General features: G+C 38.1%; 1 protein-coding gene and 1 non-coding gene across 2 annotated transcripts in view; one reads left to right on the forward strand and one right to left on the reverse strand.

Annotated features, from left to right (window-relative positions):
• APBB2 (amyloid beta precursor protein binding family B member 2) overlaps nt 1-27,175 on the reverse strand; it is a 411,292-nt gene that overhangs the window by 276,502 nt on the left and 107,615 nt on the right. Inside the window, exon 3 of the mRNA XM_025385333.1 lies at nt 19,578-19,689. The gene's annotated coding sequence lies outside the window, so the exon portion shown is untranslated. The remainder of the gene's footprint in view (nt 1-19,577; nt 19,690-27,175) is intronic.
• On the forward strand, nt 3,256-3,358 carry LOC112625519. Its single transcript, XR_003119615.1, has one exon. It is a non-coding gene; the product is annotated as a U6 spliceosomal RNA (small nuclear RNA).

The following is a 27,175-nucleotide window of genomic DNA, read 5'->3' on the forward strand; positions in this document are numbered from 1 at the left end:
GCAAAGAACACACCACAATTCTATTCAGGTTTCAGAAATGGAAAAAAAATCTCAAGAAATCATTCTCAAAAGCTGTTTCCAGAATACCTTCTTGGAAAGTTTAAAAATTGGGTCCACTTTGTAATGCACGAGTATAAAGGAGGTAAATTCATAGCTTGCTAATGACCTTTTAATGCTAGAACCATAAATGGCTATTTCCAAAACATATTCACTGTATCGAATGCCTGATTTGATATTTAGTTATGTAAAAATTTTTTCCATCTCAACGAAGCCTTAAGGCAGCCTCCAAAAATTTATACAGAGGGGTTTTACCTTGTCCAGTGAAGGTTCTACTTCCAACCATCACAAGTACCAGAATTTTAAACTTTTACTATAAAAATCTCTATGGGATTATATAATCTTTCAACCATCTTCTTAACTTGAAACTTTTTTAACTAAACAAATATGACAAGACAGAATTAAAAGTGCATTGATCATAGAATGCAAACTGATAGTCAATGAAGTTCTAAGGAAAGTATAAATTAGTGAAATATTGTCATTCATTTAAAAAAGTACAATTAAAAGCAAATCAAATGAACTACTGATACTTTGACACCTACTACAAACACAGCAGATTGTAGCAGGTATAGAAAGGAAAAAGACATGGGACACAGTTACTGGCAACAGGGAACTTAGTATGTTGGAGGAACATGACACCGAACTCTATACAAACATTGGATCACATACATCACAGAATGCAGGTTTAGACTTAAAAGGAAGTTGGATAGGTCAGGTGGAGCCATTTTCTGTCAGATAAACCTATTAGACACATTTTAAAAATGTAACATGATATGTCCACACCTCCTATCTTAAAAGAATACCAATCAACAATCCTCTCAAAGTAAATTACATGCAACCAAGAAACTTTAACCTTTATCTTTCCAACATCCCTCATCACACAGTATTTATTTTTGATAAGTCTAAGTCTCCCACTATACAACAAAATATCAAACATCGCGGGATGTCCTATTTAACTTTGATTCCTGAGCTCTTGGAACCACAGAACGCATAATGATCCAATGTATTCTTGATGAATACATAGTTGAACGAATGAATGAACAGTGTTATAATAGCAGCTGTTAATTTGGATTTATTTGAATATAAAGATTGATTCTTCACAGCAAAACACAGTTCAGGAGGCTTCTACAAAGTTATGTTTCTTCCTTTCTTTCTTTCTTTCTTCCTTTTTTTTTTTTTTAAGACTTGGGGGTCCTGCTCTGTCACCCAGGCTGAAGTACAATGATGCAATCAGAGCTCCCTGCAGCTTCAAACCCCTGGGCTAAAGAGATCCTCTCCAAAGTTATATTTCATAAAACAAATGGCCAAAATTAATGATAAAATTAATTTAAAAAGTTGTTAATTGAAGCATTATTCACAAAAGGAAAAATGGCAACAATCTAAATTTTCAGCACCTGGGCGGCACGCAGTTTTATTACGGTCATACACTGATAGATTATGGAACTATTAAAAATGACAGGCTGTGCACGGTGGCTCACTCCTGTAATCCCAGCACTATGGGAGGCCAAGGCGGGCAGATCACTTGAGGTCAGGAGATCGAGACCATTCTGGCTAACACGGTGAAACTCCATATCTACTAAAAATACAAAAAATTAGCTGGGCATGGTGGCGGGCGCCTGTTGTCCCAGCTACTTGGGAAGTTGAGGCAGGAGAAGGCTGTGAACCGGGGAGGCGGAGGTTGCAGTGAGGAGAGATCGTCCCACTGCACTCCAGCCTGGGCAACTGAACAAGACTTTGTCTCAATAAATAAATAAGTAAATAAATAAGACAAATATGAAGGCCTGAAACAGAGAGAAATTAAGATATAACAGGAATAAAAAATGAGTAGACCAAAGTAGTATGTATGCTATAGCTACAAACGGATAAAAATATGTACACATGTAAAAAGACTAGAATGAAATACATACAAAATATATTTGTTAAAGTATATAGGTTTATGGCTTACAGGTGATTTTTTTCCACTCTAAACTTTTTGTAGAACTGCTACATTGTGGACGGGTGTGGTGGCTCACACCTGTAATCCCAGCACTTTCAGAGGCCAAGGCAGGCGGATCACTAGGTTAAAAGATCAAGACCATCCTGGCCAACATGGTGAAACCCCATCTCTACTAAAAATACAAAAATTAGCTGGGCATGGTGGCCCACACCTATAGTCCCAGCTACTCAGGGGCTGAGGCAGGAGAATCACTTGAACCCAGGAAGTGGAGGTTGCAGTGAGCTGAGATCACACCACTGCACTCCAGCCTGGAGACAGACTCCGTCTCAAAAAAAAAAAAAAGAACAACAACAACTGTTACATTGCCATTTACAGGTCCTGTTTAAAGGTAGAAGTTTCACAGTAAGTTTCTAACAGTAATTATTACAGTGATCATTAACAGGAACTTATTTCACCAAATCTAACTGCTACTGACTAGAAGATACACCAGTATTTTACGTACTATTAATAAAAATAAAAGTTATGTTACATTCATAGGCCTTAAAAATAATAATAAAAATAAAAATGCTGCCAATCATAGCTGTAAAATGTCAGTGATTGCAAGATATATCAAATTTCAAAGATATTAAAATGTGAAAAGATATGTGTCTTAGAATCAATAAAAATACGTATTATAAAGTTGTAATATAAAAATATTTTATTTGTAAAAAAGTGATCATTTGTAGTGACTAGATAACAAACTAATAAATCTATGAAAACTTTGATAGAAATCTCTTAAAGAAACAGGCTGGGCATGGTGGCTCACGCCTGTAATCCCAGCCCTTTGGGAGGCCGAGATGGGCGGATCACCTGAGGTTGGGAGTTCAAGACCAGCCTGACCAACATAGAGAAACCCTGTCTCTACTGAAAATACAAAATTAACCGGGCGTGGTGGTGCATGCCTGTAATCCCAGCTGCTCAGGAGGCTGAGGCAGGAGACTCACTCGAACCCAGGAGGCGGAGGTTGCAGTGAGCATTTCAGCCTGGGCAATAAGAGTGAAATTCAGTCTCAAAAAAAAAAAAAAAAGAAAGAAAAGAAAGAAAGAAAGAAAAAAGGAAATAAATGGCTTGATTCACAAATAGAAGTTTTATGTAAGAATTCTGAAAATAAAATACACAAGACATTGCACCACAGAGGACAAGCGTTCATCATGCCTCTGAGATAAAATGTTTCTGGTCCAAAAGAATTGAGTAAATGAATTATCAAAAAGAAATAGAATTGCTTGCTTTGACAGCACATATACTAAAATCAGAATAATACAGAGAAGATTAGCATGGTCCCTGCACAAGGATAACACGTGAATTTGTGAAGCATTCCATATTTTTAATCAGTACATACACATATATTAAAGCATTATATTGTACTCCTTGAATATATATAATCTTTGTTAATTTTTTTTTAAAAAAGAAAACATAACTAGAAAATTCTTGACTTCTGAGGAGCAGGGAAGAAATGAAGGGAGAAATTAAAGTAAGCCAAGAAGCCTGAACAAGATTCTCAGCTTCAGTATAAAGTAAGTCATTAAATGATTTGTTTGAGTGGCATTTCCTTGAAAATAAGACTGAAGCTGACAGCCAGGCACAGTGGCTCACGCCTGTAATCCCAGCACTTTGGGAGGCTGAGGCGGGTGGATCACAAAGTCAGGAGACTGAGACCATCCTGGCTAACATAGGGAAACCCCATCACCACTAAAAAATACAAAAAAATTGGTCAGTTGTGGTGGTGCACACCTGTAGTCCCAGCTAATTGGGAGGCTGAGTCAGGAGAATGGCATGAACCCGGGAGGTGGAGCTTGCAGTGAGCCAAAATTGCGCCATTGCACTCCAGCCTAGGCGACAGAGGGAGACTCCATCTCAAAATAAATAAATAAATAAAAGACTGAAACTGCCTATGGCACATAATCACAGAGGTCACTCACTGAATTACAATAACATCAATTTTTTTACATGCTCTGTCTCAAAAAAAAAAAAAAAAAAAGACTGAAACTGCCTATGGCACTTATAATAATCACAGAGAAGGTCACTCACTGAATTACAGTAACATCAAATACGGTGTAGAGAGGTAATGAGTCTACATGTTCAGTGGAATATCATGATTCAGAAAATCAGAATTAAAATTTGTAATTTTCAGACCACCGGTCCTCTAAGCTTTTCTCCCTAAGTTCACTCTTTGGCTTTTCATTTAATGTAATTATGACAATTAATTAATGTCACCTAAACTTTTAGCAGTTCAGCATGAAGAAAACATAAGAAACTTTCCAGTTGGTTATCAAATCGTGGGACACACTACCTTAACTATCCATGAGAGTGTAACCACAATAATGCAACAAATAATAAGAACAAACTACAATAAGTAGTAAGACAAAGGCATTATCCAAGGAACAAAAAATGGCAGAGACATTCAAGTTCATTATTTTAAAGTGCTGATTATTTAAACCCTTCATGCATCTACATATGTAAGGTAAAGGTGCCTTTTTCATTGCCAAACTACAAAAACAAGAAAACCGAAGTCTAACACTGAAATAATCTATGATGATTTGTATAATAATAATTTACAAATGAAAGTCATAAAAGCCAACCTCCCAGAAAAAACAACAAAACCAAGAGGCGGTTCTTTGAAAAGACTGATAAAATTGACACTCCTGTAGGTAGACTGAGAAAAAGAAGACTAACTAAAATTAGAAGTGAAAAAGGGGACATTACTACTGTTTCTACAGCAATCAAAAGGATTATAGGAGTATAATTACCAACAAATTAGATAACCTATATGAAAAGAACAAATTCCTGAACACAAAACTTACCAAAACTGAATCATGAAAAAATAAAAAACCTGAACAGATCTATAACTAGTAGAGACATTGATTAGTAATCAAAAACCTCCCAACAAAGAAAAGTCAAAGATGAGATGGCTTCACAGCTGAATTCTATCAAACGTTTAAAGAAGAATTAACATCAATCTTTCTCAACAACTCCAAAAAACTGAAGAAGGAACACTTTCAAACTCCTATCAGACCAGCATTACCCTGATACCAAAGAAAAACAATTACACTATTAAGAAAAAGAAAACTGCAAACCATTATTTCTCATGAAAATTGTGCAAAAATCCCTAGCAAAAGAATACTAAACCAAATTCAACAGTTTATTGAAAGGATTATACACCATCATCAAGTGGGACTTATACCTGGAATGCAAGGATAGCTCAACATATGAAAATTGATCAATGAAATGCACCACATTAACAGAACAAAGAGGAAAAAACACATCATCATCATCATCTCATTTGATACAGAAAGAGCATTTGACAAAATTCAGCAATCTTTCATGATAAAAAACACTCAACAAATTAGGAATAGAAGGAAACTATCTCAGCATAATAAAGGTCATATATGAAAAACCCACAGCTAATAGCATACTCAATGGTTAATGACTGAAAGCTTTTCCTGTAAGATCAAAAGGAAGAAAAGAATGTCCACTTTCACCACTTCTTATCAACATAGTAGTAGAAGTCCTAGCCAGAACAATTTGGCAAGAAAAAAAATTCATCTAAATTGGAAAGCAAAAAGTAAAATTATCTTTGTTTGCAGATGACATAATCTCACAGGTAGAAACCCTTAAAAATTCCACATGAAAAAAAAAACCTGTTAGAATAACATAAAAATCAAATAAATGGAAAAGGCTGGGCATGGTGGCATGTATCTATAGTCTTAGCTACTCAGGAGGCTGAGGTAGGAGGATTGCTTGAGCCCAGGAGTTCAAAGCTATAGAGAATTGTGATCACACCACTGCACTCCAGTCTGGGAGACAGACTGAGGCCCTTCCTCTAAAAAATAAATAAATAAATATTGATGAAATAAAAAATGAATGGCAAGACATCCTGTGTTCATAGATTAGAACACTTAATATTGTTAAGTCATCTATACTACTTAAAGCAATGCAATTCCTATTAAAACACCAATGATGTTTTCTGTAGAAACAGAAAAATCAGCATTTATTCTCTTTTGAAATATACCTTAAAACTTATCAACAATCACCTCTATTTAATCTATAAAGTATATTCAACATCACAAATCAGAAGCTATTAACAGAGGATTCAATTTTTTTTTTTCTTTTCTTTTGAGATGGAGTCTTGCCCTCTCACCCAGACTGGAGTACAGTGGCACAATCTTGGCTCACTGCAACCTCCACCTCCCAGGTTCAAGTGATCCTTCCAACTCAGCCTCCCGCATTCCTGGGATTACAAGCATGCACTGCCATGCCTGGCTAATCTTTTTTTTTTTTTTTTTGTATTTTTTAGTAGAGATGGGGTTTCACCATGATGGTCAGGCTGGTCTCAAACTCCTGACCTCAAGTGATCTGCCTGCCTCAGCCTCCCAAAGTGCTGGGATTACGTGTGTGGGCCACTGTGCCCAGCCAGAACCCAATATTTTAAACAAAGTGGTATCATCACTAATACTCAGGCCTACAGTGGGACATTTTACATAAGACAATCACAGGGGAGACTTGTTGAGCTTATAATCATCAGAGAGCAGTATAATAACAAATAACGGGGGGATAGCCTTTTCCAGCAATAGATGCGTGGACCTCCACAAAATAGCTGCAGTCACAAACCAAGGCAATGTTAAGAATGGTAACCATCATCATCAGATACAGACAAGTTGAATCTATTCAAAACTTGTATGAGGTACTTTTAGGAGTTATTATAGATTCATAGAATTTGTGATTGACAAGGACCTTAAAAATCCTGTTACATGTGAAACCACTTAATGGATAAGAAAATGAGGACTGCAGAAGAGGTACCTGATGTCTCCAAGGTCACATAAGGAGGTGGCACAACCATGACTGTAATTCAGGTTTCCTGCATTCCTCTATCTTCTCTAATCAAACTCCTGAGCTAAAGGTCAGGAGTACTACCTTAGTCTGTTGATGAAAAGGTCACTACAAAGTGGTTTCTCAAAGACTCTTGACCACATCAGTATACAAACACTATGGTTAATCAACTAACCCCTGCCCTAGCAAAGGAACCTCCCAGGATTATATGGGGAGCTTTCGTACTGATACTAGACTTTTTGATAGCTGTGGCTATTGCCATCCCAGCCCTGTGGAAAGGGGCTGGGATCTGCACTGTGAGAGGTGTACTTTTCATTGTCAATTATCCTGGGAAGAAGCAGATCCTGAGATAAGAAACGGAAACTAGCAAGGAAAGACGTGGGAGAAGGAAGGAGGAAATCCTCCCTCTTCCAGGGTCTCATTCTCTTTGATGCCTAGATTCTACATCTAGCTGTGCTGACAGTCACTTCTGAAGGCAGGGACTGGATGGTCTAAACCAGAGAGGCAGTCCAGTAGAGAGCCCAGTGAGGAATAGGTCTATGACTGCCATAACTAGCAGTTTGGTTTTTTTTTTAAAGTCATAAACTCAACTTCTATCTTCTCTAGGGAATTAAGGACATGTTTCCAGATGAGGGATGGAATGGAAAATGGGAAAGCAGAGTCCCCAAAGAGCTATTACAATGCTGGCAGCAATGCGTAGCAGGGTGAGCAATGAAAATGGGAATCTTTGAGATAGGAATCAAGGCATGATGTCCAGGCTCACCTCATCACATGAAAATGGTTTCTCTTCCTGATCACCTCAGAGAAAGGGGAATTAATTTTTTTTCTAGGTAACAAAGCTGGGAGAAGGGGCATTAATTTAACTAAGAGATCCAATGGGTTTCCTTGCAAACCATCGCAGGTTAAACACAGATTTCTGGACACCGACAATCGAGGGTGATATCCAGTGGGTGGGTGTCAGGATGACCATCCAGAACATGTACAGTCAGCATCCTTCTGATTGGCCAGAAACTGCCTACTAACTACAGGCTTAAATATCCCTTACCCAAAATGCTTGGGAACAGAAGGGTTTTGAACTTCAGATTTTGGGGATTTTGGAATATTTGCATTATATACTTACCAGCTAAGCATCCCTAATCTGAAAATCTGAAATCCAAAATGCTCCAATGAACATTTTCTTTGAGCATCATGTCAGCACTCAAAAAACATTGGATATTTTTGTATTTTGGACTTTGGTTTTTTTAGGGAAGCTCAACCTATGTTTTCAGTCTCACCCTTCCAACAATCACACATTTTTCCATCCTCAGTATCTGGTATTAACTCCTGAGCCTGGGAGACCACCAACCTTTGTGTTACACACTTCATGTTTATCCTAGATTCAGGAGTTAACAAAAATTATATTAATAAGCTAAGCAGCAGATATTAGTATTTATATTTTATAGGCTAGAAAGTTGAGGCTCAAAGAAAAAACTCATTCACAGATAGCCGGTGGAAGAGTCAAAATTTAATTCAAAGATAAACAGAATTTCCAGATTATATAGTATCAATCCCTCTACTCTGTTAATCTACCCTCTTTAAAAGATGATACTGCAGGGTAAAAGTCACTATGGGACCTGAAGGTAAATGCATCACTATTTCATAAAATATTGATATTGAAAAGTGTTCATAAGCATGTTTTGATCCTACACCCATGTGTCTCCTACTGCAATTATTGTCAAGCATTACCTGAACACCGAAAGCTTTTATTTTACATATATTTATATAACAAAACACTAGTTTGTTTCTTCAAATCCATGTATATGAACTATAATGCCAATTCAACCCTACTTATTAAGTAAAAAAACCCGAACATACATTATATGGCATCCCATTGAATCCCTATATGAATATCTCCTTTGATTAAAACACCACCATTTTCATCAAAAGATACAATTTAACAGAAGATTTAAGGGAAAATTTTGAATTTAACAATTTCCCTTCCAGTCATTTCTTTAAACCTCTGACAGAATCTTTGTTGTAAGAAGTTATATTATTTTACTTTCTACTTAAGAAATACACGAAAAAGGATCTGAATTAAACTACCACTGCGATGGAAACACTGAAACTCTAAATCAAAACAAGGTATGATAAGATTTTCTCAAAGGATGCCGGATTCCCTAAACACTACCCATCATCATGACAACCTTTAAGTGCCCTCTCTCCTATGGCTATGCCAACAACTGGTTGTAATGAAAGTTCATTTTGTTGAAATCAATTAATTTCTCTCTACAGTACATTTGAGCCTTTTCAGCCACTGCTCATTTTTTCTTTTTTCTACTTATAAGACATCAGACACTAGTCTGATATGTAATTTTACTGATACCACATCCACATTAAGTTCATCAAAGCAGTCTGAATGCTGTAAAGATTTTTTTTTTTTTTTTTTTTTGAGACGAAGTCTTGCTCTGTCGCCCAGGCTGGAGTGCAGTGGCCGGATCTCAGCTCACTGCAAGCTCCGCCGCCCGGGTTCATGCCATTCTCCTGCCTCAGCCTCCCGAGTAGCTGGGACTACAGGCGCCCGCCACCTCGCCCGGCTAGTTTTTTGTATTTTTTAGTAGAGATGGGGTTTCACTGTGTTAGCCAGGATGGTCTCGATCTCCTGACCTCATGATCCGCCCATCTCGGCCTCCCAAAGTGCTGGGATTACAGGCTTGAGCCACCGCGCCCGGCCAAGATTTTTTTTAAAAAGATATAGAATGCTACAAAATTCCTTTATTAGTAGGGTGGTTATTTAATGTATTATCCAAACCAGGACATTTTTAATATTGAAAGGGGTCAGTATCAAAAATTATGCCAGAAGAGCAGGCATAGCTAGGATTGTCCCAGCAAGTTAGTATGTATGGTCACCTAACTTATAAAGGAACCAAATCCTGCATATAAAAGCTGAAAGTCTCAAAAAATGAAATAAAGACCACGGTGGGGAAGAAGGCATAGAGGGCTCATATGTGAGCAGAAAGTCAGAAGAGTCAGAAGTCAAAGAAGACTGCAGTCTCTCTCAAGCACCAAAACCTAATGTCATTTCCAGACTACCTAGACACTGCTCTTCCTCTCCTGGTTACTGCAACAGTCTGTAAGTGTGAATTAAGTCCATCATATGCCATGTGATCTGATGCCTGGTGTATTTGTCAGCTTATTTTATTGTCACCCTCACACTCTCCCTAGATACCATCTGAACTCATCCCCCATCTATGAGGTTCCTCTCCCCTTGCTTTGGTATTTTATTTCCCATCACCGAGCCAATCAGAGTTGTACTAGGCACTATGCTAAGTTATCTTCTCCACAAAAAGGGGGATCCAAAGCTGAATTATATATAGTCCTTGCGAGGTAATTGTCCAAAATTTTTGTTTGCAAGACTTTGTTTAAAATGCAATACAGTTTTTGCTCCAACCTCCATTTCTGCATGTCCAAAGCAGCCCAAACAAGGAGTACAGCTACTAAGTATGCTGGTGAAGTCACCCCTTTGTTTATTTGCAGATAATTTTGTACATACAATGAAGCAAAAGAATTAAAAAGTCATCTTTGTGAAGGTGTCAACATTTTTACATCTTGAAAAACTTCATAAAAGCTATCCCAAACAAGACACTGTGGCCTTTTAGGGGAGCAACATATCATATACTCTTTCTTGCATTCCTACTTCCTCCTTGAAGCTGGTGAGGGACTATGTCTTTCCCATCACTGAATCACAACACCTTGCAGAGTTATCTAGCACAACACAGACACTCTGTAAATGTCTACTGAGTAAATGAATGAATGAGGGGCTCATGATGACTTCTTTCTTCTACAACGCTGTGATTATATATTAACTACTTTTTTCTTAATCACGGCTCCTCAAGATCTTTGCTCCAATGATTATGTCCTCTTAAAAGGCAGCCCCTATATAGTAACAGCTTGGAGGTCAGCCAAAAAATCCGACCAAATACCCAGCAACTTAACAGCAAGGTAACTTTGAGCAAGTTTTGTAATCACTCTCTATGCCCTATTTTTTTTAATCTATAAAATAGACACGTTTTGCAAGGTTTTGTGGTATTCGTGAGATCTGAACATAACTTATACAAAGGGCCAGGCAAGAATCCAATAAATGTTAAATAAAAGAATAAATTGCTATTCTTCTCTTCTGTGATCCAGATCAAAATGCAGCCATCAAAATCTAATTTGCCAAAGCTGATCTTCATTCAAACAACAGATATGCATCTAGGGCAATAAGGCACAACTAGAGTCTGTCTGCTGTTGAACATCAAAGGAGGAGTTTAACATCTGCTTTTAAATGCAGGAAAACAATAATTAGTTCACCAATAAAAGGAAAAGTTCACAGGATCTTATTTGCTTTACCAAAGTATCGAAGTATTAAGGGATTACCAGCTTACAGCAGACTGAAGCTTTCTTGCAGGGATCACATAGTGGGTGGAGGCAAACCTGGAGATGGGTTTTTAAAGTTGGCATTGCTAGATCCTGCTTTTCCCTGTCAAGAATGCACAAGCCAAGTTTGCCCTTAGTTTAAAGCACAAAACTAAGCAGCTACAGACAACAAGAGTAAGATTTGGTCTGAGTTCGAGACCAGCCTGGCCAATATAGTGAAACCCCCATCTCCACTAAAAATACAAAATTAGCCAAGCATGGTGGTGTGTGTGTGTAGTCCCAGCTACCCGGGAGGTTGAGGCAGAAGAATCACTTGAACCCAAGAGGCAGAGGTTGTGGTGAGCCAAGATTGCACCACTGCACTCCAGCCGGGGCAACAGAGTAAGACTCCGTCTCAGAAAAAAAAAAGATTTCATCTGAACAGAGTTTTCCTTCAACTGTGCTTGCTCTTCCAGCAATCTAAGATGTAAAACTTCAAAAGAGAAAAATATCGCCGGCCTCTGTTCAACTTTAAATTCATGAAAGAAAATATGAAACTCTGCTGCGGGAATACATTTGTTTTTGCTGTACAACAATGTTCTAAGAGACCCATTCTGCTGCGGTTTCACCCTCTCCTTCAGGCCACGAAGAGGCCAATGGGAATAAAGAGCTCTCCTGTGTTCTATTTCCAGAACACCTGAACTTACTGTCCGACTGAGGCTATGAGAGCTATTTAGAGGCCCTTACCTTCCTCTTTTCCAGTAACAGCAGCAGAAATGAGCTATAAAACTTTCCCTAGGGTTTGGTTTCCTTTCTCACAGCTCAGTTGTGCTGCTCTCCTGGAAGATGAAAGAAACCCCAGAGTTTTTCAAAGTCCAGATGAAATGTTGATCTCAAGTAATATTTTCCATTTTCTTAAAAGCCATCATTTCCTACTTTGCTCAGGCACACAGAGCATGAAGCAAAGCCCAGACTACCTCCTTAGGGTTCACGAGAGTAGATGCAGTCAGTAGTTACAAGAGCATGTGAACTCTGGTTTAAAAACAGCAAAGGGTCATCCTGAGATAAACATAGGCTATAATACTGAAGTGCTAAATTCTGTCCTACAAGCTCACAATTTTGGCTTCCTTTTAAGGGTATCTGAGCAAAAAGTGGCTTCCAAGTGGATAAGGATTTTTTTCTTCCTAAGTTCCTAAAGAACCAGGTACATGAACCTATGATCACAGCCTGTTTTCTTACCCATCCTTATTTCCCAGACTTTTTCTGTCCAAGGGTTAAAAAGTTCATAAGTAGGGCTGGGGGTGGTGGCTCACGCCTGTAATCCCAGTACTTTGGGAGGCCGAGGTGGGTGGATCACCTGAGTTCAGGAGTTCAAGACCAGCCTGACCAACATGGAGAAACCCCACCTCTACTAAAAATACAAAATTAGCCAGGCATGGTGGTGCATGCCTGTAATCCCAGCTACTCGGGAGGCTGAGGCAGGAGAACCGCTTGCATCTGGGAGGTAGAGGTTGCGGTGAGCCAAGATTGTGCCATTGCACTCCAGCCTGGGCAACAAGAGCGAAACTCCATCTCAAAAAAAAAAAAAAAAAAAAGTTCATAAGCAGAAGAGATGGAATCCAAACCTATACAGTCTGACTCCAGGGTGTCTGATAGTCATTTGCCCTTAACTGTCACGTTGTTGTCTACATCTGACTCCAGCAGGCACCAAACAACAGTGACTGTCAGCTATAATAAGTATGTGAGGTAGTGCATATGTTAATTTGCTTAATTTAGGATTGACACAATGTATACACATTTCAAAACATCATGTTGTATATTATAAATGTATATAATTTTTATTTGTCAATAAAAAGAAGAAGAAAACAAGTGACCACTGGCCCAAGGGGCTCCACATGAGTTAGAAACTGACGTCCTTACTAATATGAATGACAATGTAATATTTTTTATGAACTCAAAAATATCATTGACGACACTGGAGTTTTACACCTGCCACAGCAATGAAGCAGCAAGCATAGCTTTATAGCCTCCAAAAAGGGCTTGCAAGAAGTACACTTTAGTCTTGGCTTCAGTCTTTGACAGCAAGTCACAAATTATTTTTCAGATAAAATGGCAATTAGGAATTTCTTGAAACTTTAACCATCAGTGCAAATACCAAACTAACATCCAAGAAGCTCTTTTTAAGTTCTACTGGACTACAACTGCAACTGAAGCTTTACCTATAGAATGAAAAATTATTTAACTTTAGAAGACAGAAGGAATCTTAGCGATTATTAATTCTATCAATTTTAAAAGAGGGAGTCTCCCTTTGTCACCCAGGCTGGAGAGCAGTGGTGCCATCTTGGCTCACCACAACCTCTGCCTCCTGGGTTCAAGCGATTCCTCTGCCTCAGCATCCCGAGTAACTGGGATTACAGGCACGTGCCACCTCGCCCAGCTAATTTTTGTATTTTTAGTAGAGACAGGATTTTGCTACGTCAGCCAGGCTGGACTCGAACTCCTAACCTCAAGCGATCCACCTGCCTTGGCCTCCCAAAGTGCTGGATTTATAGGCATGAGCCACCGCACCCAGCCTCTGTCAACCACATTTTATTGTCTTATTGGTCATATTTTATTAAGCAAGGTGCTATGAAAGACAAAAAAATTAATGAGACTTGACCCCAGCCCTCAGGATCTTACAGTACAGCAAATTAAATGAAATGTTACATAAATATCACTCAATTCAAGTTGAAAACAACAAAGGATGCAAGGAGGATACTAAAGGAGTGAAAACAGAAAAGATCACTTATAAAATGTGGCAAAATGGTTAAGAACATAAACATGACCATCACAGTGATGGGTTCAAGTATTAACAATGCCACTCCTTGGCTGTGTGACATTAGACAAGTTATTTTACCTGCCAGGGGCTCAGTTTCAAAATCTTGAAAATGGGGTAATAATATCCACGGCTGAAAGCAGATATAAAATTAAATAAAATAAAACAGGCAAAGTTCTTAGTACAGTTCCCAGCACACTCTCAGGGTTACACAATGGCTAGCAGCAGCCTGCAGTCCCAGATCTATCATTTCTCCATCTCTCATATTTCACCACTTCTCTTAACTGGTCTCTCCAGGGCTCTGTCAGACCCTATTATTAATTCTACTTTAAAGATGAGGAAATAGGCTTTCAGAGGATAGGGAACATGCCCATTGACAAACAGCCAATAGCTTAGTATGCCCACCTCCAGACTCTTAGGCCCTAGGGTACACTGTTTTATCTTTACTTATCTAATCCTATTGTTTTCAAAACAATTAAAAGCAAGTAGATCATCCCATTGTGCAAATTATAAAAGGTGCTCTCTCTAGGCAGGCCCAGCCCCATGAGTGCACAGCTTGACCACATGTGTGCTGGGTGATTCTAAGTCCTCCTATCTGCTGCTCACACCTACACTTCTGCAGTGAACAATCTACACAACCTCACATGGTGGCCCTGGGTCTCCAGCCTCTGGTCTTCTCTTTTCCAGACTATATTCCATGCTACTGCCCAAGTGATCTTTATAAAACTCCCATCTAATAATTTCTCCTTTTAAAACTCTGGATGGCTATTTATTGTTTAGAAACTCTAAGTCTCTAGCATGGCACACATATGACCCTTCTCACTCTGGCACCTTTTGGATCTCAGGGTCCACTCTGTTCTCCACACTCCATACCCCAGCCACGGTGGAGTTCTTACCACTCTCTGGATATGCCATGGGCTCCCATTCCTCCATGCCTTGGCATATGCTTTTTCTACAGCCCCAGTTATCTCCCTACTTTCCGTCTTCTCACTCAGCCCTCAAGTCATACTTCAGTTCCAGCTCTTCAATGCAGTGAACAGACTTCCTGATTTCTCAGCTGAAAGGACTGCTTGTCCTTTGCATACCTACAGCATTCTCGAATCAGCTTTCACCACCAGCTCATGGGAGTCAGGAAGATATTGCAGGGCTTTGTAGTTAGATGCATCATAATCGGAAGCCTGACTCAAACATGTTCTAACTGTATGAAGGTAGCAAGTTACTTTTCCCCCGAGTTTCAATAACGCCCATCCCTAGAATTCCTGTGACATCAAGTGCTTAATATCAAGTGCTTAATGGTATGGCCTCCAAACTTACTTGGGCAACAGAGTCACCCTAAGGGCAAAATACCCAGAAATCCTGATAGATATATTTAATTGTATCATGTGAACTAAGAAATATTCTACTAGAAAAAAAAATGATGACACTATATGCATACGGGCTTCCAAATATAAAACGTGTGTGTACACACACACATCCATGTTTTCAAAACCACTCTCTACATTTACCAATTAAATGTTTGTAATTTGTTTAACTTTCCTTTTACCATTTCCTAATTTAACTTAAAAAGTAGCAGCAGGTACCAAAATCGTAATGGGAAGGAAAAAACCCTAAAAATTAGAAAACTATATTCCTAACTTATTCTGAAAGGTATAGGTCAGTAAATATCATTATTGAATTTTAGTCATTGAATGTCTCATCTAAGAATATAATATCCATTCCACTGCTTTTCACATTGTACATGCTACATAAATGTTATTTAAATCTAATTTTGAAACTCAAATTAAGTTCCCTAAAAGGAAGGACATATCTCGTTCATCTTTGAATAATGAGCTCCTGGCACACAGTAGTTGCTCAACAAATGTTAGCTCAATAAATGAACTAAAAATTAAGAAAGCACACAAAGGTTTATAAAACATTCTGGATCTCCAATTAACCCGGACTGCGATTTGCTCCATAAACAAATTATATTCCAAAATCCATCAGTGTTCCTTCTGTACCCATCATTTCATCTGAGCTACCTGGAGTTTCTTTGAAGAAAGAAATACGTAGGTAAAATCCTCCCTTAGGCACAGAAATATTGATTAAGACAGCTCAGCGGGAGGAATATGTCACCTGCACTCTTGTGTAATGTAACAAAGGGACCAAAGAAGACACAAAGCTTTATACACAGCACCTGTCAGCCAGTGACACTTACCATTTTGAACACATATTCAGACCCATGAGCCTCCTATTCAGAATATGTCTGGTTATAGTAAACATGGTAAAGATTCTAGATGGGGAATCCTTTTCTGTTCTGTTCTCATATGAAGAACCTACGCCATAGATTCCACATATTTATACTCCTTTCTAACTGAAAGCCAGGATAGCCTAAAATTAAACAAAAGTCTAAGATCCAATTGTTTCCCTTTCATTAAAAATCATGCTGTAGGTAAATACTTACTGGCATAGATACACATTATTAAGTGGAAAAAGTAAGTTACCAAACAACTTGCTGCATACTCATTTAGGGTTAACATAAAACCAAACATAGACATGCATTAAGTAGGATAGTAAAATACAAACTTTTTATTTCCTTTAAAATAATCCATGGCTAATTTTTTTGAAGATAGGTTTATATTTTATTACCATTATAGACTCACGTTTCCAAAAATCTACCTCAAATAATCAATTTTCTGAATTGCTTGAAATGCTTGAAACAAGGAAGACTTTGAAGACACATGCAATTAAGAAAAAAGTGAAAGTAAAGGACAGAGGTTTAAAAAGAAGTGTGGAGGTTGTCTAGGGTTCCGAATTTTCTCTAAAATTGTGTGTTTGCTTTTCCAAAAAGAAACCACAAAGACATTTAAGTATCCCTTACAGTTTTCAAAGAGCTGTCAGAAACACTCTCTTACAACTTTAATAAATATCAGAAAAGACATCTCCCTCCCTCCCCTCCCATTAACTTCCATAAAACTTAACTAGTTCTTCAAAATCAGATTTATGTGCAGTACACTTCTGCATTATAACCTTCTCTTTTTTAAAACCTTAAGGGTACATTGTAAACATCCTTCTGCATATATAAATATTCACTTGTAACATCAACTTTATTTTTACTAATTTTTTTTTTAGAGTCAGCGTCTCACTCGAGTGTCAGGCTGCAGGGCTATGGTGTGATCATAGCTCAGTGCAATCTCAAACTCCCGGGCTCAAATGATCCTCCCATCTCAACCTCTGGAGTAGCAGGGACTACAGGCACTTACCACTAAAGCCCAGCTAATTTTTTATTTTTTGTAGAGACAGGGTCTCTTTTGTTGTCCAGGCTGGTCTTGAACTCTTGGGCTCAAGCAATCATCCCACCTCTGCCTCCCAAAGTGTTAGGATTAAAGGTGTGAGCCACGGCGTCTGGCCTTAACATCAAGTTTAGTGCACAGAGATCTTTTTGTCACAGTCTCTTTGTCACAGTCCTCTGTAACACAGGACTGTCTTTAGCTTACTGTAAACACACAAGTCCCACAGATGCCTTCCCTCTACAAAATGGAAACACAACTTTTACAACAATGCCACAATGTATCCCAAAAGGGAATATTTTGGTATAATGTAAAGAAAATATTGTACTAGAGATTATGTGAAATTTGAAAGAAATGCTGTTATTCGAAAGGCAGCTTAAGTAGCTTACTTTCTGAAGCTAAGTTATATTTCCAATCTAAACACCACTGCAAATATCTAGACCCTGAAGCCCAGAGAATCAATTGTTTGACCTTTTTGTTCTATTTTTGTAGACAGACTGGGTGGCCTCCAACATAATCCTTTTTCAAATATCCTTCTAAAATGGAATAACAACTACAACACACAACTACAACACAAATATGTCTTTTAAGATTAACATGTTATTACAAGACTAAAAAATTCAACCTATAAATTTCTATTTTTTAAAAATTCCACTGACAATAATATTTCACTATTACAAATATTTCACTGTAACAAAAAAAATATTTTGGGTGAGATTTTCAAAGTCCTTACTTTCAACTAATTCATATTTTAGCAGAGACTTGACAGCCCTCAGAAATTACATGTGTATGTGCAGTGTCTGTGTATGTCTGTGTGTATATGTGTTTGTGTGTTGCACATACACATACATGTTTTTCTGTTTGTTTTGTTTTGTTTTGAGATGGGAGTTTCCCTCTTGTTGCCCAGGCTGGAGTGCAGTGGCGCAATCTTGGCTCACCGCAACTTCCGCCTCCAGGTTCAAGCAATTCTCCTGCCTCAGGCTCCCTAATAGCTGGGATTACAGGTATGCACCACCATGCCCAGCTAATTTTTTTGTATTTTTGGTAGAGACGGGGTTTATCCATGTTGGTCAGGCTGGCCTCGAACTCCCAACCTCAGGTGATCCGCCCACCTCGGCCTCCCAAAGTATGTATTTTTTCAGTGCAAATATTTAACTTCAAATAAGCTTCAAAACTCAAGACCCTTACCTTATTATAGTTATTACAAAATAATACCCAATTTAATAATTAAACGTATAGTTAAATACGATAATAGAGCTATAAAATCTGATCTTACTATTTAATGCTTTCATAGAACGAAAGCTAAGTTCTGTTCTGTCTTGTTTTATTTTAAACATGTTTCAACTAGCTCATTTGTACTGCCAGAAATAGAGAGGAGCTATAAGACACAAAGCATAGAAAGTTTAGAAAGTTATCCAGTAATTTAATAGAAAAACAGTTCCTATTGTTGATAATGTTTCTGGAGCATGCTAGAGAGGATATTTGTGTGTGTTTATGTACGTGTACGTGCATATTTTATTTTGCATATATTCTTACGGGCATTTGATCATTCATAATTCCAAGTAGTATCCATTAAAAAAATAGATCGACTTTATATATCTGTAAGGTCCATTTTTCAAAAAGATAAGAACATAAAACTGAACTTTCTGGTTCCAAGCAATTTTTTCTAAAACACAGCAAAAACATTCAACAAGTGTCTCAATTAGAATGTCTTATAGTGCCCTCAAAAAAATTCTAAAATAAAACTGGCAGGTGCATCAATTCTTCCAAGACAAAGCTACAAGACGAATTTATTGGACAAGCAATTCCACATTTTGCTTTCCTTTCCAGACAAGAAAAGTACCAAGTTGATTTCATCCTTACTCTCAAAATTCAGAAACAAAAAGCCTATCCAAAATATCTAAAAGTCTAAACACCTGAAGCTCAGACAACTGGATTCACTTTTCTGTCACATCATATTACATTGCCTTGTATTTGACATTTAACCACTTGCAAATCTGATAAAAGTTTTGTCACAACCTTGAGGACTCAGTTTATGAAACTCAAAAGAAATGGCACAATGTAGAACATCATCCTAATCTCTTGCAGGTTTTTTTTTTCATACAAAGAGGTTTCCTGAGTCCCCTTTCATGTTATACATCCATAAAAACATGTAAAATTTATTAAGCCAGGAATGAAAGAAAGTAGAAAGCCACAGACCTATTGTTAACTTTCTGAGAGAGGTATAAAAGAATTTTTTAAAAGCAAGTTTAAAATTACTTACTTTTCCCAGGTCTTCGATACAAAGCTCAGAAGGCAAGCTCCTTTTTTTCCCCACGAAGTCTGTTAATTAATAGCAATCACCCAAGGAGGTCAGGCAGCCCAAAGAGATCGATCTAGAAATTGTGTAGAGACAAAAATTTTAAATTAAAAATTAGATCAGAAATGAAAAATCAAAATACCCCATTGCAATTCAGAGTATCTCCGCATCAATAAAATAAAGACGTCATTGGGATCCTTAAATGATGAGAAATGTAAGCTGTCTTTCTTTCATAATATACTAACAAGGCTTTCTAAATCTAGATGGCAGTTCGATCTGTCACCTTTTTAAAGTTTCCAAAGCAGGAACTAGCGAGGCTTCTTGGCAACCACTCCTGTTAAAAATGTCTTTCTCAGGGAGTCATAAAAAGGAACCGAGGGAGAATCTGGACTTCTAATTATATTGTGACTTGGGAAGGAAGGTCTTCTGAAATCACGCTTGCCAGTTCCCACTTTCAAACATGAGCTCATCTTATAAACACAGAAGTAGTTGTAAATAGAAGTGAATCACAACAACTTAACGAAAATTATCAACAACTTTTAAATACTCTTCAAATGTATTAAGCACACCTTAATTTCTGCAGGTAAGAATGGGAAGAGAGAGCCATGTTCATTTTTTCCTAATAAAACAGAAAATCTGACAATTCTGCATGATTACTAACCTCATTTAAAACATGTAACTTCCAGGCCAGGGCGCGGTGGCTCACGCCTGTAATCCCAACACTTTGGGAGGCAGAGGCGGGCGGATCACAAGGTCAGGAGTTCAAGACTAGTCTGGCCAACATAGTGAAACACCATCTCTATTAAAAATACAAAAAAATTAGCCAGGCGTGGTGGCATGTGCCTGTAATCCCAGCTACTTGGGAGGCTGAGGCAGGAGAATCGCTTGAACCCGGGAGGTGGAGGTTGCAGTGAGCCAAGATCATGCCACTGTACTCCAGCCTGGGTGACAGTGCAAGACTCCATCTCAAGGGGAAGGGAAGGGAGGGGAGGAGAGGGGAGGGGAGGGGGAGGGGGAGGGGGAATGGAGGGGGAGGGGAGGGGGAGGGGAGGGGGAATGGAGGGGGAGGGGGAGGGAAGGGAAGGGAAGGGAAAAGATGTTACTTTCCCAACAATTGTGCAAATGGATTCTAAGGCAACAAAATCATTAATAAGATAAAATAGTTTAAGTAGGCAAAACAGATGCCATATGTAACCTATAACCTAAAGTCTGCATACCCCTTGGGCTCTCCTATTATAGGACTTATACCACATGTAATTCTAAGAAGTGTGATACAGAAGCCACAGGAGATTGAGAAATCAATTAGAAAGAGGGCACAGCTACAGCAAGCAGTCGTAACTAAAAATCAGAGAGAACCCTACAAACACCGTAAGTATCATTTATTACTATTGCCATTGTTACTGCCAACATTTATATACTGTTGACTCTTATGCCAGGTTCTTCTCTGTGTCTTACATGTATTAACTCTACTTTAGACAGGGACAAGCAGAATTAGGGACAAGTAGAATTTCACATTTCACTTATCCCTTGGGCATCACTGTATTACCATACAGCATGCTCAGTTCTGCTATAACGCTTGTGTTTGTTTCAAGAGAACAATTTGAGTGTAACTCGAATTTCATGGTTTTTCTTTGTTTTTTGTTGTTGTTGCTGTTGTTGTTTTTGAGACGGAGTCTCACTCCGTCGCCCAGGCTGGAGTGCAGCGGCACGATCTTGGCTCACTGCAAACTCCGCCTCCCGGGTTCATGCCATTCTCCTGCCTCAGCCTCCCCAGTAGCTGGCTAATTTTTTGTATTTTTAGTAGAGATGGGGTTTCACCACATTAGCCAGGATGGTTCGATGTCCTGACCTCGTGATCTGCCTGCCTCGGCCTCCCAAAGTCCTGGGATTACAGGCGTGAGCCACCGCACCCAGCCAAATTTCATGTTTCTTTATGTGTGAAATACTAGGTTATCGCAGAAGGCTGCACTCAGGCCAAACCTAGCTGCATACGGTTACACAGAATGAACACAGCCCATGCCTCAAACATCTACCAGTGACTTTGGTCTCCACCCGTGTGCTATAAGCCACACCAATCTGTATCTGGTATCCCGACTCCATCTGATTTCAGGTAATCTGTCTGCCACCACTTCACAATAACTCATAAGTGGCAACCCTTCTAAAGCACCAGTTCACAAGCAAATGTCAGGACTTTTTCGAGGTGAAGTATCATATTTATTGTACTATTTATGTATTAAACCATTCCAATATGTGAAAAATTTGTGCAACTGTATTTATTCAATTCCCGTCCCTTTCTAATGTGTCACTGGTCGTTTTTTGAGTTTTGTGTCCCCAACTGCATTCCCCTCCTAAGCGCATTGTGAGTTTTACTGCAGGATTCTGCATAATGTGGTTTTTAGGAACACATATATCATTTTATCAGAATTGACTGTATAATAACTAGTGTTCTATTTATCCAGAAGGGGTGAAATTGTGATTTTCATATTTTGTCATTATGTTTAAGAGGACAGCAACATACTGTAATGCAATTTAAAAAAGATTTTCCTTCACAATGTTTACAATTACCAACCATAGACACTTAAGGGTCAGCTGCAGTTAAGTGATAAATTTATTGATGTAAGGTTCCCTAATGGTGTTAAAGGAGATATTACAGGACCATTTTGGACAGATCAAGATGATGGTGTTATAAAGATAGATTCTTGCAGACAAGACAGCTTAACTGTAATTGCTGGAAAGGACAAACTGAATGGAATTACTTTTCATTCTTAAAAACCAATAAATTAAAAAGACTCTAAATTTTCTTTTAAAGAGTTCAAGATAGGCATAAAGATACATACAAGGAATTTTTATATTATAAGTAATATTATTGCAAATAATTTTAAAACACAATACTCAACAACGGATAGTTTTCAAAAATCTGAAGAATATTTAATAAAAGGAGAAACTGCTCTTAAGCAGCATTGAGAAAGTAGATTAAGTGTAATATATTCATCATCATCCCAGTTTTGTTTATAAGTATCTATATCTAGAAAAAAGACAAGAAAGAAAAAACAATGCCAACATTTGAAAAGCTGCTAGTTACAAATCGCAGAATTACAACAGAGTAATTTTTACTTTCTTTATATTTTGCATTAGTGGAAACATCCTTTTTACCCCCACTTTAACATCACATGTGAATCCAGCCAATAGAATGAAGGCTAGCCGAAGAACAAAGAACATCAGGAGCCTCCTTGTCAATCACAAGTATTAACAGGTCCAGTCATGTGGCTGAACCTCTGAAAGTGTTTTCTATCTTATAATTCAAGAACAAATACAGTCCGTCTAAATGGGGATGTTTAAAGTTTATAAACCCGTTACAGAGGCCAAAATATAATTTGCTTTTACAGGCTAATACAGTCATGGATTTAGTAAAATCCAGTTGAAAGATTTTTAATTATATAATTGTATCTAAGCTGTCCTAATATCTGAAAGAAATTTCATTCTGAATAAAGAAATTGTATTCTGGATAAAGCTCCTTTCAAACAAGATCAAGATTAAAAAATACGAAGAAGGATGCATTTGGGCATGGGGATAAACTTCTAGTTTGAGGAGTTTTAAATAACAAGTAGGAAAAGACAGATTGATCTTTATAACCTCCAAAAGAATGTGGCTATATTAAAATTTTCCCAATAACAAAAGTTGACTTTAAAAACTTGCCAAGAACAGTGACTCTTTTAGTCATGAGTGTGCTTAGTTTAATCCCACACACTGACATCGCGTAAGAACTGAAGGTTGAGGATATACAGGAATCAAGGGCCAATTTGGGACAACTTGGCCACCACACATGTGAGTTCACTCACCCACGCTTGGCTAGCAGTACATTTATTTTATTTTTAATCTATTTATTTTTGTTTTCTTTCCAACTATGATTTTATGTTCAGGGGCACATATGCAGGTTTGTTACCTGGATAAATTGTGCCTTGTGGGGGTTTGGTATGCAGAGTATTTTGTACCTAGGTAATGAGCATAGTACTCAATAGGTAGTTTTACAATCCTCACCCTCCTCCCATCTTTGGCCCTTCCACTCTCCCGCTTCAGATGGGTCCCAGTATCTATTATTTCCATCTTTGTGTCCATACATACTCAGTGTTTAGCTCCCACTTATAAGCGAGAATGTGTGGTATTTGGTTTTCTGTTCCTGTACTAATTCTCTTAGGATAATGGCCTCCAGTTCCATCCATGTTGCTGCAAAGGAAGTGATTTAGTTCTCTTTTATGGCTGCATAGTACTCTAGTGGGTATATGTAACACATTTTCTTTCTCTAATCCACTGTCAAGGGGCACCTGAGTTGCTTCCATGTCTTTGCTATTGTGAATACTGCACTAGCAGTACATTTAAGTGACGTGTCCCTTTTCACTTTCAGTTTAGCTTTCCTGGCATACCTGCACACCCAGTAACTACTTCATATAGGGCAGTTACTTTAATAAGACTCCCACTCTCAAGAATGTGCTGAGGATTGAAAGTCAGTGGTTGTATGTGTAGGAGTGGGTGGTAGTTTTGTTTCAGAAAATTATAAAGCAGTTAACATTCAGCATACATAGCCGAATAATAACCATATCCCTGATATACAATGCATAGATATAGTGAGTAGTCTATTTTTGTTTTGTTTTGTTTTTTACTTCCAAAAATGCTGACACACATGAAAACCGAAAACAAACCCTTATGTTTTAAATGTGTTTTTGTATTTTTTAGCATTTTCATATAGGTTCTCTACCAAATTACTACATGTTTTGTTTCATTTTAGCAAATAGAAAAGGCAAAATAAACATTTTAATTATGCTATTATATAAAAAAAATCATGGAAGAAACACAGAGCTCCAGACAAATCAGTTTAAGGTTTAGAGACTCTTCAGAGACTCTATCATTATATCAAATGCACAATGACTGCTTTGGAAATTTTGAAATTCCTGGTTTTTGTGTCTCACAAGTTGCTGCCTAAAATGCTGCGCATATGCACCTTTAATAATTCACCAAATATTGGCCGGGTGCGGTGGCTCACGCCTGTAATCCCAGCACTTTGGGAGGCCGAGGCAGGCAGATCACGAGGTCAGGAGATTGAGACCATCCTGGCTAACACGGTGAAACCCCGTCTCTACTAAAAATACAAAAAAATTAGCCAGGCGTGGTGGCGGGCACCTGTAGTCCCAGCTACTTGGGAGGCTGAGGCAGGAGAATGGTGTGAATCCGGGAGGTGGAGCTTGATAGCACCACTGCACTGTAGCCTGGCAACAGAGGAGACTCCGTCTCAAAAAAAAAAAAAAAAAAAAATTTAGCCAACTATTATAATCAACAAGCAAATTCAGAGACTGTGTCCAATTATGAGTATTCAAAATAAAAACTATGAATCTTGATTTTTCAAAGACATGCTGAAATATACATCCACATACACATACCTTACACTGACTCTGAAAATACAGAGCAGTTAGGAACTCTTGACATGGAAATTATACATCTTAAATTGCTTTAAGAATTGCATATGTATAGCTAAGGGGAATAAATTATCTTACCATTAATGGATATAAAAAAGGGTAACCAATTTTCAGATTCTATGTAGAAAACATACAGAAAGTACTTTCTCAGGCTCTCTAGTCACTTCTGGGGCAGAATTTCAATGTTATCTAAGCTAATCTTTGGCACTATCTAATTTCCCTTTGTGCATTCCTCTTCAACCTCTAGCCCAACGCCCGAAGACCTTCACTTTGGGGGGCCTTCTCCCTTCATTGGTGAACATCTAAAACTCTTTTTTTTTTTTTTTGTTGAGACAGAGAGAGACTCGCTTTGTCGCCCAGACTGGAGTACATCTAAAACTCTTAATGCCACCATGGGAATAATCTTGGGAAATGGGTGGGGGAACTTAAATGATTAATGACTTTTAACTTTTTCTAGATTAGGTATATTTTTAAAGAATATCCCAAGTACCTAGATCTTGGTTTCTAAATACTTTTGCTCACTGGAGAAATAGCTGGGTCTGGGCAAAGAAAGTACAGCGTAAGTCCAGAACATCTTACCATGCCAAAAAGCAAAGGAGTGCTCAAATGCTAATGCAGACATGACAAAAGGACATAGGAGGGTGGGGCAGTTTGAACGAAAAAAGATGTTGGCCAGGCATGCCAGTTCATGCCTGTCATCTTAGCACTTTGGGAGGCCAAGGCGGGCAGATCACTTGAAGTCAGGTATTTGAGATCAGCCTGGCCAACATGGTGAAACCCCATCTCTACAAAAAAAATACAAAAATTAGCCAGGCATGGTGGCACGTGCCTGTAGTCCCAGCTACTTGAGAGGCTGAGGTGGGAGAATCTCTTGAACCTGGGAGGTGGAGGTTACAGTGAGCTGAGATCACACCACTGTACTCCAGCCTGGGCAACAGAGTGAAACCCTTTCTCAAAAAAAAAAAAAAAAAAAAGAATGATGTTGATGAACTATAATACATTGGATTAAAAAAGAAGTCACAAACCCACAAATATGCATTGAAAAAATAACAGGGGGAATTCTTCTTTATAAAGGATGCCAGCTAATAAATATCAAAGGAAGAGTAGAAGAAAATCCCACTTTGCAACTACCAATGCAATCACTGATTCAGTCAACAATCATTAATAGATGCTAAAACCATTCTAGAAAGGGTAGTTGTAGGACAGAACACTCACACACAGTCTCAGAATATCACCCCACAGATTACCCAAGAGAAAAGGCATCTTTAAAAATGAAGAGTTCTGGCCGACCAGCGCATCCAAGTGGTGCTTGGCATAATCAATTCCAGGACAATGGAACAGTAGGTATCGCCACAGTCACTATGTAGCATTTTTGTCAAACATGCTTAAACTGTATCTAATCATAAGGTAACAACCACACAAAACCAGATTGTGATACATTCTACAAAACAAAGGTATCTTTCAAGACACCAATGCCATAAACCACAAAAACAAAACAAGGTGACTATTTTAGATTAAAGGAAACTAAAGAGACAAAACGCAATGAATGACTCTGTCGATTCATCCTGGATGGGGCGGGGGGTATAAAAGACATTATTAGGATAACAGGTGAAACCTGAACATGTATTCAACTCTTATCTATATATCAGATAATATTTACTGGTGATCATCTTATTATAAGCTACGTGGGAAAATATCCTTGTACTTGAGAAATACATGTTGAAGTATTTAGGGATAAAGGGTCATAATCTCTACAACTAACTCAAATGGTTCAGCAAACATGTTTTAAGTGTGTGTGTATAAAGAGACACAGACACAAAAAAACAGAAGAGATGGAGATAAGGCAGATTGGGCAAAATGTTAACATCTTATACAGCAGACTAGTCATAACCTATAAAAACCAGTAACCACAGTTACTTGTTGGCTATATCCACCCTGTATAAAGAGATCATAAAGGAGCTAACGGTTGAAAAGAAACTGACACAAATAGGAATATAGTTCTCTAGTGTTAGAGCATTTAGTCCATTTCTCAAAAAAAAAAAAATTCCAATTCTATTTCTTTTCTGAAGCAATTAATGGTTCTCAGTTGGGAGG

The sequence above is a fragment of the Theropithecus gelada genome, chromosome 5, assembly GCF_003255815.1.
Source record: "Theropithecus gelada isolate Dixy chromosome 5, Tgel_1.0, whole genome shotgun sequence".
Taxonomy (NCBI): Eukaryota; Metazoa; Chordata; class Mammalia; order Primates; family Cercopithecidae; genus Theropithecus; species Theropithecus gelada.